This window comes from Patagioenas fasciata, chromosome 26 (genome assembly GCF_037038585.1).
Source record: "Patagioenas fasciata isolate bPatFas1 chromosome 26, bPatFas1.hap1, whole genome shotgun sequence".
Classification (NCBI taxonomy): Eukaryota; Metazoa; Chordata; class Aves; order Columbiformes; family Columbidae; genus Patagioenas; species Patagioenas fasciata.
The window spans coordinates 2,059,604-2,074,717 of NC_092545.1; the positions used below are offsets into that span (position 1 = coordinate 2,059,604).

The following is a 15,114-nucleotide window of genomic DNA, read 5'->3' on the forward strand; positions in this document are numbered from 1 at the left end:
AGTTACAATCAGGACATCTGTGATTATCCATGAGCCCAGTTCCAGGAAGGGAAATTACAATGAAACCATGATTTGAGCTATTTCCCCTCATGCACCATTTTCTATATGTGATATTGTTTGGTGTATCTGAAGAAACACAACCGCATTATTCTAGGAGGTGTTATTTCAGCATCTGCATTTTTAGGCTGAACCATGCCATGCAGTCAAAGAATATCTCCTTCTTTAACTTATATTCATTACCTTATTATCATCCATCACAGTATTAAGAGACTCAATCCACACTGGATCAATATCTCCATCTAGTACCATCCACTTGGGACCGTCATGCGTGATGTTGGCCAGCTCTCGCATGATTGATGAAAACAGGCCTGGGAGGGTGACAGGAAGATGGTGATGAACACTGAACTTGACACCTGCTCTAACGGTTTTCTCCAGCAACACAGTAAAAATTACTCTAATTAATGCTTTCCTCTCAAACATGCAAAACTCTATGTGCCTATACGTAAATATTACTATATCACAATACGGTTCTAGTTTGCTTTAAAGTGAAAAAAGGGTTATCAGTTATCACTACTGAAAATGATTGCAGACCTACGCACGAGCTTCATTCCCACCGAGAATCATAAGGGATAAGAAAAATGTAGAGTAGCTACTCAAAGGCAAAAGGCGGCATGAGTTATACAATGCAGAGAAAACCACCTGAATATGCCTAGGAAATCCTTATAAATATTTTTTTGTGGCTCAAAGTATATCAGGGCAATCAAGATGCATTAAACGCTGGGTCATGGCTTTAGTGAGACTGAGGGGAGAACAAGCACAGAATGACATTGAATGACAGAACAAAATGTTGGTAAAATCAAGGAGAGAGAGGATACAGAGTCTCAAGGGGAGTAAATAATGAATGTTAAGAAGACCACGAAGGCTGGGAATAGAGCAGCAGCACTGCAGAGCAAATGAAAACTCCACAAAACTATTGCTCTCCTCTACATGTGAAAATACCTCGGGAGATGCTGGTCTTCATGAGAAAACATCAGGCAAACATTAAAAAAAAGCCTCTCTTCCAGTGAATTGTGACAAGGACTCTTTTTTTTTTCTTTTTTTCTCCAGGACAAGCTATTTCTTTGTGATCCAGATCAGGAACAGCTAGTGGCACCATCTGACTGAAGACAAAGCTTGTGCTCAGCAAATGCAGAACGGCTCACCTGGAACAGGTGTGTGATCCCGAGACTGGGTCAACAAAAATAACGCTTCAGCGCCTCTGCCTCCAGCCAGTTCCTTACGTGTTGGACACACGCCTTGGGAACCACTCCGACATTATTAGCATCAGAAACAGTTGCTGTCTCAGGGCATCAGGGCTTCCCTCGGATACACCGCGGCAGCGGGGAGAGGAAAGCGCCTCTGTCCTGACCTTGTGCATCCACAGCACACGGCTCTCTTGGGGTTTAAAAGAAGAGTTTTGTTCTGCAAAGAACACTTTTGGGATTCCCATATGGGACCTTTTACCACCTAACATGTAGGACCTTTTCAACTTCTGATAATGTGACAGGATAAAACTGGGGAGCGGAAAAGCAGGGGCTGATCTGTAAGGGAACAGGTCACCTCTTGCTAGGCTGTGGTGAAGATTGCCTTGCTGGTCTTTGACAACATGAAACAACATTTTCAGGAATGGTTACTGCAGAAAATATCTGCCTTGAAAGCTCAGGGAGGAGTGCCACTATTTCATTTAAACCATCGCAGGCCAGAAACCACTGGACAGTCACCTGTAAAATGTCCCTCCTGCTGTTCGGTGTCACCGCTGCCCTCGATCTGCAGCCACTGCTGCAGCCAGTCTGCACAGTTCAGGCTGTACCCTGCACGTCCCTCTGCCACTTTGATTTAGGCTCCCTAATTACAATTAGAAAGAAATTAACCTGGCATTGGAGCAAAGCAGGGGGTCGGGAAGGGTCCATGGCGGGGCCAGGGGAGGTGGGTGGCAGCTCATCTGCTGCTGTGGATGATTCATGGTAATGTCTTCCCTCACCTCCCCCACACCTCCCAAACCCGCCGCACACGTAAATCGAAGCTGCCTTTATGTATCAGTCACAACCCAACATTTCCACTCCAGATTTTCTGTAATCTTCCAGCAAGTTTGAAATGTTCCTCAGGAGTAAGCAGGATCAACAGCTTGGCAAACGCTGGTGTGCTACAGAGATCGGGCAGCCATACTGAGTGGAAAAACTGACGTTAAGGCTGCTGTGCGTGCTATCAGCAATGAAAACCTGGGGATGGGACATTTTTTGGGGTCCCAGCGCACACCACAGTGCAGGAGGGACATCTCTTCCATCACTGGTCCAGCCAACTCCCAAAAACTGCCTGCCCCACTTAGGAACTGGTAAGTGTTGGTATTAATGGGCATTAAAATTATTCTTAGGGCAATAGGATCAAGTAGGCTTATGCTATATTTCCCATTTGAAGATCAAAGAGCTAAAACATCCTGTGTATCCTTTCAACAACAAACTGTCATGTGGCTGTAGGCAGCAGACAAGCACCTGGGCTCTCAGACCTGCACATGAAGAACCAGTCACCCTGCTGCTGCTCGGGAAATTCATTAAAAACACCCGTCTTTATCTACATATTTCAGACATGAAATGACATTTACCGTCTTTCCATTCTCTTGTTGCTGGGTTAATGATGCCAAAGAGCTCATCATTGGTGACTGCCTTGGGGTTGAGGTCTGTCCAGACAGGACGTCGCTTCATTATCTGGTAAGTCCTGTTCAGGGATCTCATCACCTGAGACTTGCCCGTGCCCGCGTTACCCACCACGCAGACAGAGTGCCGGACCGTCAGCAACTCCTCCAGCTGCACCACCTGAGAAAAACACTCCCAAATTTTAGACAAAGATGCCAAACTGAAGTTCAGGTCTATAAAATAGGTCCCACTGGGCCACCTCTTTAGAAAGACGTGACCCTGAGACACAAGCAGATTTGACAATTGAGTTTGGTCCAGCCACTCTAATCACAATGGGTGAAATCCTCAGCCTGCAGATAAACTTTCAGCGCTGTTTATACTTGACAACCACCACCTGATGAGGCCCTGCTCTCCAGGGGCTACACTTTCATGAGCCTACAAAAGTTGGCCCCTTTGGAAGCCCAGAGACTGATCCAGTGCTGACTTCAGGAGCAGGTGCAACTGCCTCAGACCCAGCACAGCTGACTGCCCTCCAGCGAGATCTGCCTGCAAGGACAATGCTGTGCAGAGCTCTCTTTGTAGAAGCAAAGCTGTTTGAGAAAACCCAAATGATTTGATGGCGATGTGGGTGTAGCAGAAGATCTCTTGGTCTTACTTTGAGCACAAAGTTGTCCTCAGCCTGCAGCCGGAGGTCCAGCACAGCCTGCCTCACAAACGACTCAAAATTCAGGTCACGCTTCCGAGGCACATCCAGTGCAGGGAATAGATCCCCAATCAGCCCCATAAACACCGGCACATCATCCGTCACAATCTTGGGGACGTTGAAGTCACGAAGAGAGCGCATCAGAACCTGGTCTTCGGGTCGCTCTGGGTCATCTCGCTTGAGGGAGCCAGCAACAACTAGCACTGACTTAATGGCACGCAAGCCCCAGTCGTAGTGATCCTACACCAGAGGAAGAAAAAAAAAGAGGCATGAGTTTATGCTTAGACAGTACCATGTAGGGTGAAGAACCACCATTCCCAAACTGCCAGACTAGTAAGCAATGAAAATACATCTAAATCTGTTATTTGCATTGTGGCCAGAGACCTTCTCCAGCCTGAGTGACCTGGTTTCCATCTCAGTAGGTGAGATTCCCGTCAGGGACAGTATTAAAGAGTCAAATAATTCAGCTGTTCAGACCATCACATGGGCTCACAGTTGGCAGTAAGACAGCAGCAGGATTTGCACTCCAGAGACCAAAGCAATTTGTTTCACCTAAATCATAAAGCACCTATAGCAAGGCCAGCCAGCCCCCTGCATCTGCAGGAGCCACCAAGGTGAAAGGCTTGTTAGTCCATTATGAGGCCCCAAAGACCCAAGTTTCTCCACCCTGCCCATCACAAGATGACAAGCCTGTTTGGTCTCAGAGGAGGTCCAGGAATAAGGGGTCAGTAAAGACATTGCTGAAAAAGTACCACAAAACGGCATGAGAAGAACTCTCAAGCCAACAAACAACTGTTCATATTTCTGTCCTGTTAACACCCTCCAGAGCACAGCTCGACAGCTGACTGCTCTGTGTGGGAGGCCATGGCTTCCACCAGGCCCCTCAAGGCACAGCACCAAGTTTCTGCGACAGAGCATATCCCACCCAGCCTCATGCTGGCACAGCCAAGATCAGGTTTGTATCATCAGGAATCCTGATTCAGGTCTCCTCTGGACCCAGCTTCGATCTACACAAATAATGACAAGGAAAAATCTGATTTGCTTTGCACTGACAGTAACTCTAACAAGACCTGGAACCAGCCTAAGGCTGAACTCAGAGAGGGACACCATAAACCCTTTGCAGGCAGGAGAATCAACAGGAAGAGACTGGAAAGCAAAAGGTCACTGAATACTACCCCAAACATGGTGTCATTTAAACTCACTGAAAGGTCTCCCATTAATGCAGCTGGTCAAATGCTTTTGTCCCTGCAGATGCTCCAGTAAAGCAGTCTGAAAATTTTATTGCTCCGATGATCACCAACCCTCTCCTCCCCCAGCAGCCAGTGCAAATGCAGCCATTAAATAAAAGCTGTGAAACGTTAGCCATGGAGCTGAGCAGCACAGTGCCATGTTTCTGCTGATTTTGGAGATTCATCATACCACTCAGCCACAGAATCAGGCTCACCTGCTTGGACAGGAGCTCTTTGCAGAGTTGGTAGAGAGTAATGAACTTCCTGGCTAACACCCGGGCCTCGATGAATCCCTCAGCCACCAACATAATTTCACAGATCAGCTCAAAGTCTGGCACAACCATCGCACACGGCCTAAAATGACAGGTGAGGAGGCATTGCAGAACAAGTATTTCTTGACTACAGGTCTTACAGGCAGCGCATTTGCAGCTTCATCTTCTAGGCCTTCTTTTATGAGCCAGGTCACCCTCTGCCTTCCCCACGACAAGGGACAGAGCTCCTTTGCCCTGCCTGTGCGTGCCCAGACCCAGGCCTGTTGTGCAAGGCTTAAACTACCTGCGAATGCCCTATGCAAGTGAATTCCCCAAGGACATGAGGTCGAGCCTGGATGTTCCAAAAGACAGTTTCTGCCAGGTCACAAACCCTGACCTGGACTCACCTGAAGAGAGCTTTTAAATTCTCAGGTAGCTCTGTTCGCCCTGCGTAACCAGGGTTCATGGTGATGAAAATGCCTACTGATGGTACTAAGTTGATGTCTTCTCCAAGAAAATTGAAGGATTTCTTCTTCTCCCGTATTGCATCCTGCACGCTCTTCACCTAGAAATCAAGACAGTACTATAGTATCAGCGTTCACTTATGAAAAACACATCAGACAACGGTGCTTCCTTCGTTACTCTTGGCCTCGTGACAAATGGGGCTAATCACTGTTTTATTTTTTACCGGCAGCATAAAGCTTTATACACTGTTTGGAGTACATCAGCATGGCAATATCAATTTCCCATCTCAGTCAAACTCTGGCAAAGCAGAAAAAAGAGCTGAAGAGAGTGGAAAGTCAAAATGCAAAGGAGTTGCAAGACTTCACACCTTTGCTCCATGAGACAATGATGAACGTGGGTCAGGAAGAGCAACTCAGGAGCGGGAAATGTCCCCAGCACTGCCTGCATTCACCTTGGCTTTTGACATCACCTGTGGGACACTGCTCAGCACATCTCACAGCAAAAACACCACCAAAGGCTCCACCATCTCTGAACCAGCCAGCCCAGCAGAGGTCTGATGTGTGAGAGAGACACAGGGCAGTACAGGTATCCACAACATAGCCAACACCCAAACGCACTCCCCAAAGTCTATCACAATATGGGCCCATTATTCCCTTTACCCATCTCACCTCTCCCCACACAGCGTTGCTCTTCAGGACATCCCAAAACCCTCCTGTGCCTGCTCCGTTCCCTGACCAGGCCCAGAGAAGGGGTAGCACCTCCCAATAAGCTTGGCCTCAGCTCAGTTGTAAACTGACCACTTGATATCACTTTTAAAGATTTTGGGACATCAGACGTTTGATTTAAAACCAAAACCAGAAGGCAGAAGCTGTAAAACCTCTCCTAACACCTTCACTCACTAATATTATATTGTTTTTTATATTTGCCTGATTGCAGCTTTGTTCTGCTCATTCCTCTCCTTCCGAAGAGTTCACCTCTCTGCAAACAGCACCTCAGCGAGGGGCAAATCTCTCTCTATTCACCGCTCTAACCTCACTACTGTTTGCCATCTCAAAGTAAAGCAATTAATCGAATTTTTCCCTGTAAGGAACCATATCGACATCAGCTGCATGAGTAAGACAGCCAATTAAACATCGCCATGGTAACACTCCTAATAGCAGCCAGGAGACACCATGATGGAATGACGGCCGTGCCGCTTTCTTCAGCTGCCACGCTCCAGCCAGGAGCGAGGGAACCATTAGCAGTTGAGTCATTCCTGGGCTTCTTTTGTTCAGCTTCCCTTTTTATTCAAGATCCTCAAAGACTTTTTTTCAATGACAACTTTAAACTAGGACCTGACGGAAGAGAAATTGAGAGGGAATGATACATAAACTCTTGTACCTGCCTGGGGCTTCTCTGGGATGCCACATAAGGTACCAATTATGAGTGAAACAGATGAGAAGAATGAGGAGTTCATGGAGGGGTTAAGAACAATGTCTTTGACCGAAACATTTACAGAAGTGTAGAAACTTCTGAGCTTTATATCTTTCTATAACACTGAGCCCAAAAGGGAGTCCAGGAACAATTCAGCACCTCAATCAGATATTAGGATCCTAAAACACGCACTCAGCTGACAGTTGGATCCTGAAGAACTTGGGTACTTTGGCACCTCAGTTTTCTGCACTGAAGCCCCCCAAGGCTTCCCCTGTATAAAATAATGCCAGGTTTCCTCATGGGCTGGTAAGAGGAGGGGAAGGAGGACGCGAAGTGACAGATTATATATATAAGCACGAGAGCACAGGACTTTCTGGCACGATGGGGAGGCCAGTCTCCCTTCCAGCCCTTCTCCAGGGATGCTGCTGCGCTTCACACGAGACTCACCAACACAATGCACTGAGCAGCTAAACTACAGAGGAGATGAGAAACCATTCGCCAGGGGAAACACCCATGCCCAGCTGGGCACCCCTCCAATAGCTCTGTCCCAGGTTTAATCCCACGGTGTCAGGGTACCCTGGGCAAGCGCGTCAGCAAGGGCCGCAGATCTGCCCCAGATTCCAGCTCCCGAGTGTCACCAGCTGACACTGGCTTTTGGGAGCACCACGGGGCTGCACACATTCCTCCAAGGAATGGTGCCAGTTGGCCAGGAATACCTTCCAAAGCCACTTGGCAGAGCTGTCGTTACAGACACCAGAACTAAATCCACAGCCATATAGTTTTGGAGACAGGTTAAGAAAATTAATCCTGAATGTATTCCCATTTCCTGAGTATGACACACAACCTGTGCCTGACCAGGGGTGATAAGGAACCCCCAGAAGTCCAGCGGATCTGCCCCAAACACCCCTCTTCCCCTCTGTGAAAATTATTCCCTACATTGCAGACTGAGCAGCCGCAAGTCAAGGCAGCTTCTCTGCCTTGAAACGATGTGCTGCAATTATCTCACAGCAGATTAATGACACGAGTGCTTTCCTGAGGAGGAACAGGTACAGAGCCATGGTGCGTAGTGGTCTGGGAAAAGATGCTACAAAGAATTGTCTTGGCACAAATGCTGTAACTGGGGCAAGAAAAGTGACAAATATCTTTGCAGCACGTAACTGCGACATCTTGGCAGTGCTGTGATATTCATGTGATTAATCTTGAGATCTAATCCCACACCTGCCTATACACAGAACTGAAACCGGCAATATGCAATTGCCATTTTTACCCTTGCTCCAAAGACTGCAGAATGGCTCTGCTCTGTTTGTATTTATTTATGAGTGTTTCTCCACTCACCTGTACAGCAACCACAGAAAGGACCTCAACTGAGATCCTGTTAAATTCATCTAAACAGCCCCAGGCTCCCGTCTGGGAAAGGCCTTTGTAAATATTCCCACAAGACTGGAAAAACAAAACAAAAACAAAGATTACAAGAGTGAAATCATAAATGGAATCAACTCCAGCAAAAAATTGATTTTATTTCCCAGCCTGTTTATTTATAGCAATTTACAGTCTATTGTGGGTATTTAGAAAAGTGCATGGAAACAGCAGGCACAACTCAATTATAATATTTATAGCTCTGCGCAGCTTGCCACTTTATCTGCTAATTGCACTTTCTCGATATATCTGTGCACCAGTTTCATTTAAAGGTCACTTGTGCTGAATTACTGATGGTCCCGTTTCCTGGGAGAGCCCATAAGCTAAATGAAATATGATCCGAGGCTACCAAAATCACTGTACCGTGCCAGACTGGCAGAGAGCAAGACTCAGCCTCATGATTCAGTGCTCTGTAGCGGCTGAAGGTTCACTATGTTTTGGGTTTATTCTGGGAGAGGATCCTGAGAAAACCAGGACAGGTCCCTCCCTGTGCCAGGGGCTGCCAGGTCGCGAGCACGCCGAGAAGAAACGACCAGGGCCCAACTATCAGCACAGCCTTGGTCTCAACTGAACAGACCAACATTTTTGAAGAATTACACATGAAATCTAACTCCAGAAAGGAAGGGAAATGCATAATGAGGCAGAGAAGATAGTTCGGGTCTCTGCCTCCTGAAGAACCTTGTGCAAATCTTAGAGAAGGAACGGGAGGAGAAGGAAAAGGCATTCAGCTTAAAGGAGTGTAGCAGGGATTTGGAGAGAGGTGATCACAGAATCCCAGCCTGGTTGGGCTGAAGGGACCTCTGCAGATCCCCCAGTCCAAGCCCTGCTCACGCAGGGTCACAGAGCAGATCACGCAGGTGGGTCCAGGCGGGTTTCAATGTCTCAGAGAAGGAGACTCCACACCCGCTCTGGGCAGCCTGGGCCAGGCTCTGGCACCTCCCAGCAAACAAGTTTCTGCTCATGTTCAGATGGAGCCTCCTGTGTTTCAGTCTGTGCCCGTTGCCCCTCACCCTGGCGTTGGGCACCACTGAACAGAGTCTGGTCCATCCTCTGACAGCCACCCTGAGATATTGATCCCATTGATCAGATCCCTCTCAGCTTCTCTTCTCCAGCTCAACAGCTCCAGCTCTCTCAGTCTCTCCTCACAAGAAAGAAGCTCCAGACCCCTCAGCATCTTTGTCGCCCACTGCTGGACTCCGTGCAGTTATTCCTTCTTAAACTGGGGAGCCCAGAACTGGACACAACTCCAGATGTGGCATCACCGGGGCAGAGCAGAGCGGAAGGAACAACCTCCCTTGACCTGCTGGTCATACCTCTCCTAATGCACCCCAGGTACCATTGGATTACTCTCATCCTTCAGGTTTGCTCGGGCCCTGAGCATCCCCTGCCCCATGTGACCGCACTGCAGCCGAGGTGGGAGCCATACCTTGTAGTCCATCTGCTCGGAGCAGTTAAACACGTACACCATGATGCCCAGGGCTCGCCCCAAATCTTTCGTAGTCTCCGTCTTGCCAGTGCCCGCAGGGCCTGCAGGTGCTCCGCTCATGGTCAGGTGCAGTGACTGGGTCAGGGTGATGTAACATCTTTCACAGTGAATGATGAATGAAAAAAGGAAATATGTCCAATAGGTCAACTGTGGGCTGCAGGGCAATAGCACTAGAGCATTGCACTCAGCAGAGCCTCTCCTCTGAAAAGCTGTACGTGAGCAGGGGTCATGTCTGAGCTGAAAGCCTTCTTGGCATTAATTACCACCTCTGCTCAGCTCTGTTTTCTCCAAGAGATACTCATCTTCCACCAAGGTCTGCCCAAACCTCTTCATGTCCAGCTTGTGTTCTCTCTGGATCCTCATACAACTCATGGATATTGGGCACATCTCAGGCAGTATGAGAAAAGGACAGCTTTTCTGGAAGACCTGTCACTGACAGAAACCTGCTCAGGTGGCCTATGAGCGAACCCAACTCAAAGCTGCAGCAAGTCCCAAAGTTTCTCCATCATGTTGATGATGGACACTGGGGTGGTGTCCACATGTGAGTATCTATACTACCTGTATAAGCCACAGAGGTGTAGTCAATATAGCCAACAAAACCTGATGATACCTGGGGGCTTGACGCAGCTGACTAACACAGGTGACTAGAGCCACCTGAGATGCTCTTGGTTGCTGAAATGTCACATAGGGTGGAGAGATATGACAAGGGGTCCATAGGAGACTTTTACACTTCTGGATTGGCAGCTGGAAGCCAGGTGGGACAACACAGAGTATCTCAAGTAACCCTAGGTGTCCCCACTGAGGCAACCAGGTAGATGTCTGCTTCAAGATGGGATGAAAGCTCTCTAGACTCACCAGCTTTATGGACTGTGGACATCTTGTGCACAGGAAGACACCCACAAGTGTTTTAATGTGTGAGCTGAATCCCACCCAGGGATCTGATGTACAAATTCCCCAGAGGGTACCACCAAAAACCAGATAAGAGTTAGAGCTCGACCACTGGAGTGCTGGGACATGGAGACAGAACAAGAGGGATACAGGTGTCTGAACTAAATCCATCTTTGGTTGGCATCTCTCTCTCTACCTGTGTGGCAAAGCCCAGCTATGACATTGTGTCCCAGGGACTTACCTGTCGGTCAGCGGAGTGATCACAAGCCGAGGGGTATTGCCAAGGTATTCATAGGAGTACAGGAACTGGGCGTCACAGATGTTGGCAAAGCAGTGCCGTTCCTCATCTGACCATCTGTGCCGGAGCTGTGACAGCCAAATGAAGGCCTGGGCATTGTCCACCTGCAACACACCCACAAACACCATCACAGGAAGGCCGGGGATGCCAGACACATGCAGCTCGGGGGCCAAAATAGCGACTGCTATAAAATTTTCATGGGGGATGACTGGTCCTCACTGCAAGGCAGGTGTGGTGAGGAAGGCCGCCTCCTTGCAATGCGGTGAGAAATGTCACCTCCCCATCTCCCATCAGTAAAGGGGAGGAACCAAATTAGTGACCACATTGGTGGGAGAGGAAAAAATTAATGGCCAAGAGAAAGAGCCTTACAAAAAGACTCCTGAATAGATTTAAGAAGCAGCAAGTCATGAAGAAGGTCTCATAATGCAACCAGAGTGAGAGAAGGAGCAGAGGCCATCTAGACAAGGAAGAGGTTGCAGACAGCACCAAGGAAACAGACTGGGGACAGGTGGACAAAGACAGGCATGGCCAGCGCTCTCTGCACAACCAGCAGGCAGGTCCAGATGCATCACTTCACCCCAGGCTGGACCGAGGCACCACTGAGCCCAGCTGAGCCTTGAAGACAGAAACCCTGTGAGCAGCCTGGCTGCCTCTGAGATGACACAGATGAGGGAAGAGCCACAACCCAATACATTCAGGGCATCTTCCCACCCACCTGCAAGGCTAAACACTTGGCATGGTGTCAGGGACAGGGGAGTAGTGTGGGAGAGGTGTTGCAGGAGAAGGGAGTCCCACATAAGTCCCTGTGGCCCCACACCAGACAAAGGACGCTACAAAGAACAAAGCTTGAATGCTTTTTCTTACTTTCTAAAGTCAAAACTGAGACTGAGTCCAGCAGCCTCCCAACACACCACCATCATCCACCAGCACATGTCTTGGCACCAGGACGCAGTGCCGCGCTCTCACTCCTGGTGTGAATCTGCAGCAACTACAAGTTGGTGTTGCAGGGCCATGGCACAGCACAGCTCTGCAGGCTTACAGGGGCTTTCTGCACACTTACTACAAACATTGTAGAAATAAATTTAGTCATACGTCTCCCACTGAGACCGGCAGTGATCTGAATGGCCAGTGGTTGGGCCCCCTGAAGCCCCCTCTCCAGCACCCACAGAACTGTGCTGAACTGCCAACACCAACCTTCTGTGCTATCATCTTTGCCACCACATCCCGAGCATGCACGTCGATGGTGCAAATGGTCATGATTTTCTGTCTGTCGCCCTTGGAGAGCTGCCCGATCAGCATGGTAACGAGGGTGTTCAGCTGGGTCACTTGCTTCTTGTGCTATTCCTTCATCGCATTCTCGTAGCCTTCCTCCACCCTGGCAAAGGCAATCCCAACCTCGGTTGTCCACCAGATCTGGGTGCAGCAAAGCGCCACCTAGGGAAATAGGCTGGTTCAGTATCAGGGAAAATACCAAAGCTTCCTTATGTTCAAGAGTGTCGGATCCACAGGGAGATCAAGGATGAAACATCCGTGACATGAAATTAAGTATTTTTTCATACAGTAGTCACAGCAGACAGTACAACAAGGATCTGCTCCATGACATTCATTTAAAACACCATATCAGTGATAGACACATTTAGCAGCTAGTTATAAGTAAATCAGCACCTTTCACATGCCTGACACAGCAGAGGAGGAAGAGTTGGAGACCACGAGGTTGTCAGAGGTGCATCTGAGGGGCTCTTCACTCTTATCAGGCCTCACCACTTTGCCTTCCTGCTGCACCTCTCACTGCTCTGGCTGTACAGACTGCACTGCCCAAGCCCCTGGGCTCTGTCACCCAACCAAGAGCCCCAACCAGAGCATGGAGCTCAGCCTGAAAACTCCATCAGGAGACCGCCAGGATAAAGGACAACTCATCCTCCCTCTCTCCTGGATAGCAAGGTGGAGGCCAGAAACATGCCTGTCCACAGCTGCTGAAAGAAGGGAAGGGCAGGACTGATGGGGAACCCAAGAGCTACCTTTCCACGAGCCAGCCTGAGTGGTGATAAGAAGCAGTGGCAGATACCTGGGCAGGATAGTCAAAGAGCCATTGTTCCCTTGGTTTTTCCTCATAAGCCATGACGGCTTCTGTCATCTCATCTCTCACAGTAGCCCTCATGCTGTCTAGTACATGACTGAGCCAGACTTCAACCTGGAAAAGAGATTAAATCCCAGTAACACATTTGCTCTTCTTAAGTGCCTTTCGTAATTAGTGAAGATAGGAAATGAGGCAAGCATCTCAGTTCTCTTTAGACTGGACATGAGGGAAAGGTTCTTCACCCAGAGGTGCTGGACACTGAACAGGCTCCCAGGGAGGTGTCACAGCCCCAACCTGACAGTGTTCAAGGAGAGACTGGACAACGTCCTCAGACACACGGGGTGACCTGTGGGGTTGTCACTGCAGGGACAGGACTTGGACTCCATGATCCTGGTGGGTCCCTTCCAGCTCAGGACATTCTATGAGTTAACCAAACCTCACAGCCTCCTTCAGACTGGGTAGATTTGGCTAATTCTGGTACTGTAGGATTAGCATCTACTTCCAGACACCAAGAACAGAAGACAGATTTTTTTCTTCAACTCTAGCTACAGGAGGAACCAAAATGAACTCCGTCAATGAATAATTTGGTCAGGTGTGTTCCACCTCCAGGCCATGACAGAATCCCTGGTGGGATGTGGGCAGTCTGCCAGCAGCAGAAGAAAGATGCTGCCAAACTTGGGAACACAATTCCTGCTGAATTTCACATTTCACAGGCAAAGCCCTCAACAAGAAGACAGACTGAACGCAGCAAGCTCCATTGCTGGGGAGCTCAGTAGCCGGTATTACGTACTTTAGCTTCCTGTAATAGACCGTGCAGAAAGGTGAAACTACCAGGATAGATAAGCTGAGCAGTAGCTTGATTCTTACATTTCATACTTTCACTCGTGGTATGAAATAATGAAGACTTGAGAAACAGGTAAAAGGCCTTCTCCTGCCAAACACACCCGTGCAGAGGTACTATGGAATAGCTTAGTCTCTTTTCAGTCTGCATCCCCTCCCTCACCGAGGATATTTGTAGCAAGCTTTAAGACTAACCTTCAAAAGGTCTTAGAAAAAATCAAATTAAAAACCTAGTCAGAAAAATGGCACAGCTCTTTCTCTCACAGTGGACTGCGACATCCACGTCCCCCCTTAGTGAGGACCTATCCAGAGTGACACGAAAGGTTGTGGTGTAAGGAGGTACTAAATCACCACCTCTTCCAGCTTTTCTCATGCACCAGGGGAGAGCAGTGAAGCTCTATGACGTCTTGGCAAGGGATCTCACACGAGGGGCAGGGGAGCAGACTCCACCAGACAGTTTTGATAGACAAGGACTTCCCTCTCACCTGCCCACTGCAGTCACAGGGCTCGCTGAAGCTGACGTACTCCTCCTCTCTACTGTACATTCCCAGGCCAACCTTGGTTGGCTTTTGCTCAGAGTCCAGCTGGAATTTCATCCTGGCCAAGCTGTCAAAGAGTTTGGAAAGATGACGTTGCACCTGCAAAACGGGTTGTATAAATAAAGCAACCGAGATAGGACGAGCGGAATGAAGATCACTATACATGTCACAAGCAAAATCATGTTAACAAAATATCTTGGATATTTAGGTAGCACCACATCTTCTCAAATGTGGCCAACATACTGCCAACAAAAGCCTCTTGCTGTCTCTTGTAATACTTCCACCTATTTCTACGTAATTTAGAAAACAGACATGCCTTAATAAATCATGTTTCTCCATTGGGAAATCTTCCATACAGAGCAAAAGCATAGAAAACATTGAAACACCTCATGACTCCTACCCCAAATTTCCCTACATGTAGTGATGAGAAGTCTGTAGCCATTTCTCCACCTCATCCTATTCTCAGCACAACGTGGAGTTTTCTTCACTATGAACTTTCCTGTTTTTCCACTACTAGAAACTGATTTTGTGCTAGTGAAATATCCTAAATTCTCTTTCATGGAGAAGAAAGATCTTTATTTCTGCCTAAGACCTATGATAAACAGCCCAGACCTCCTATAGAACAACCATGTTCACCAAAAGCACTCTTCCAGAAGGAAAAGAATAATTCAGTTCTTTCCTGTTCACCTCCATCTGAGTCTGCAAAGCCAACAGGGAGATGCTGTGGGCTCTCAACATCAGCATCTGCCTGCTGGGAGCTGAGCAGGTCACCAGCACTTCTTCCAGACCACTGCGTAACACACAACTGCATCACTGCGCGCCCCACGCCAATGAAGGTGA

General features: G+C 48.3%; 1 pseudogene; it reads right to left on the reverse strand.

Moving 5' to 3' along the window:
* The window catches only part of LOC136112701 (dynein axonemal heavy chain 9-like), a 116,274-nt pseudogene that overhangs the window by 60,418 nt on the left and 40,742 nt on the right, over nucleotides 1–15,114 (reverse strand).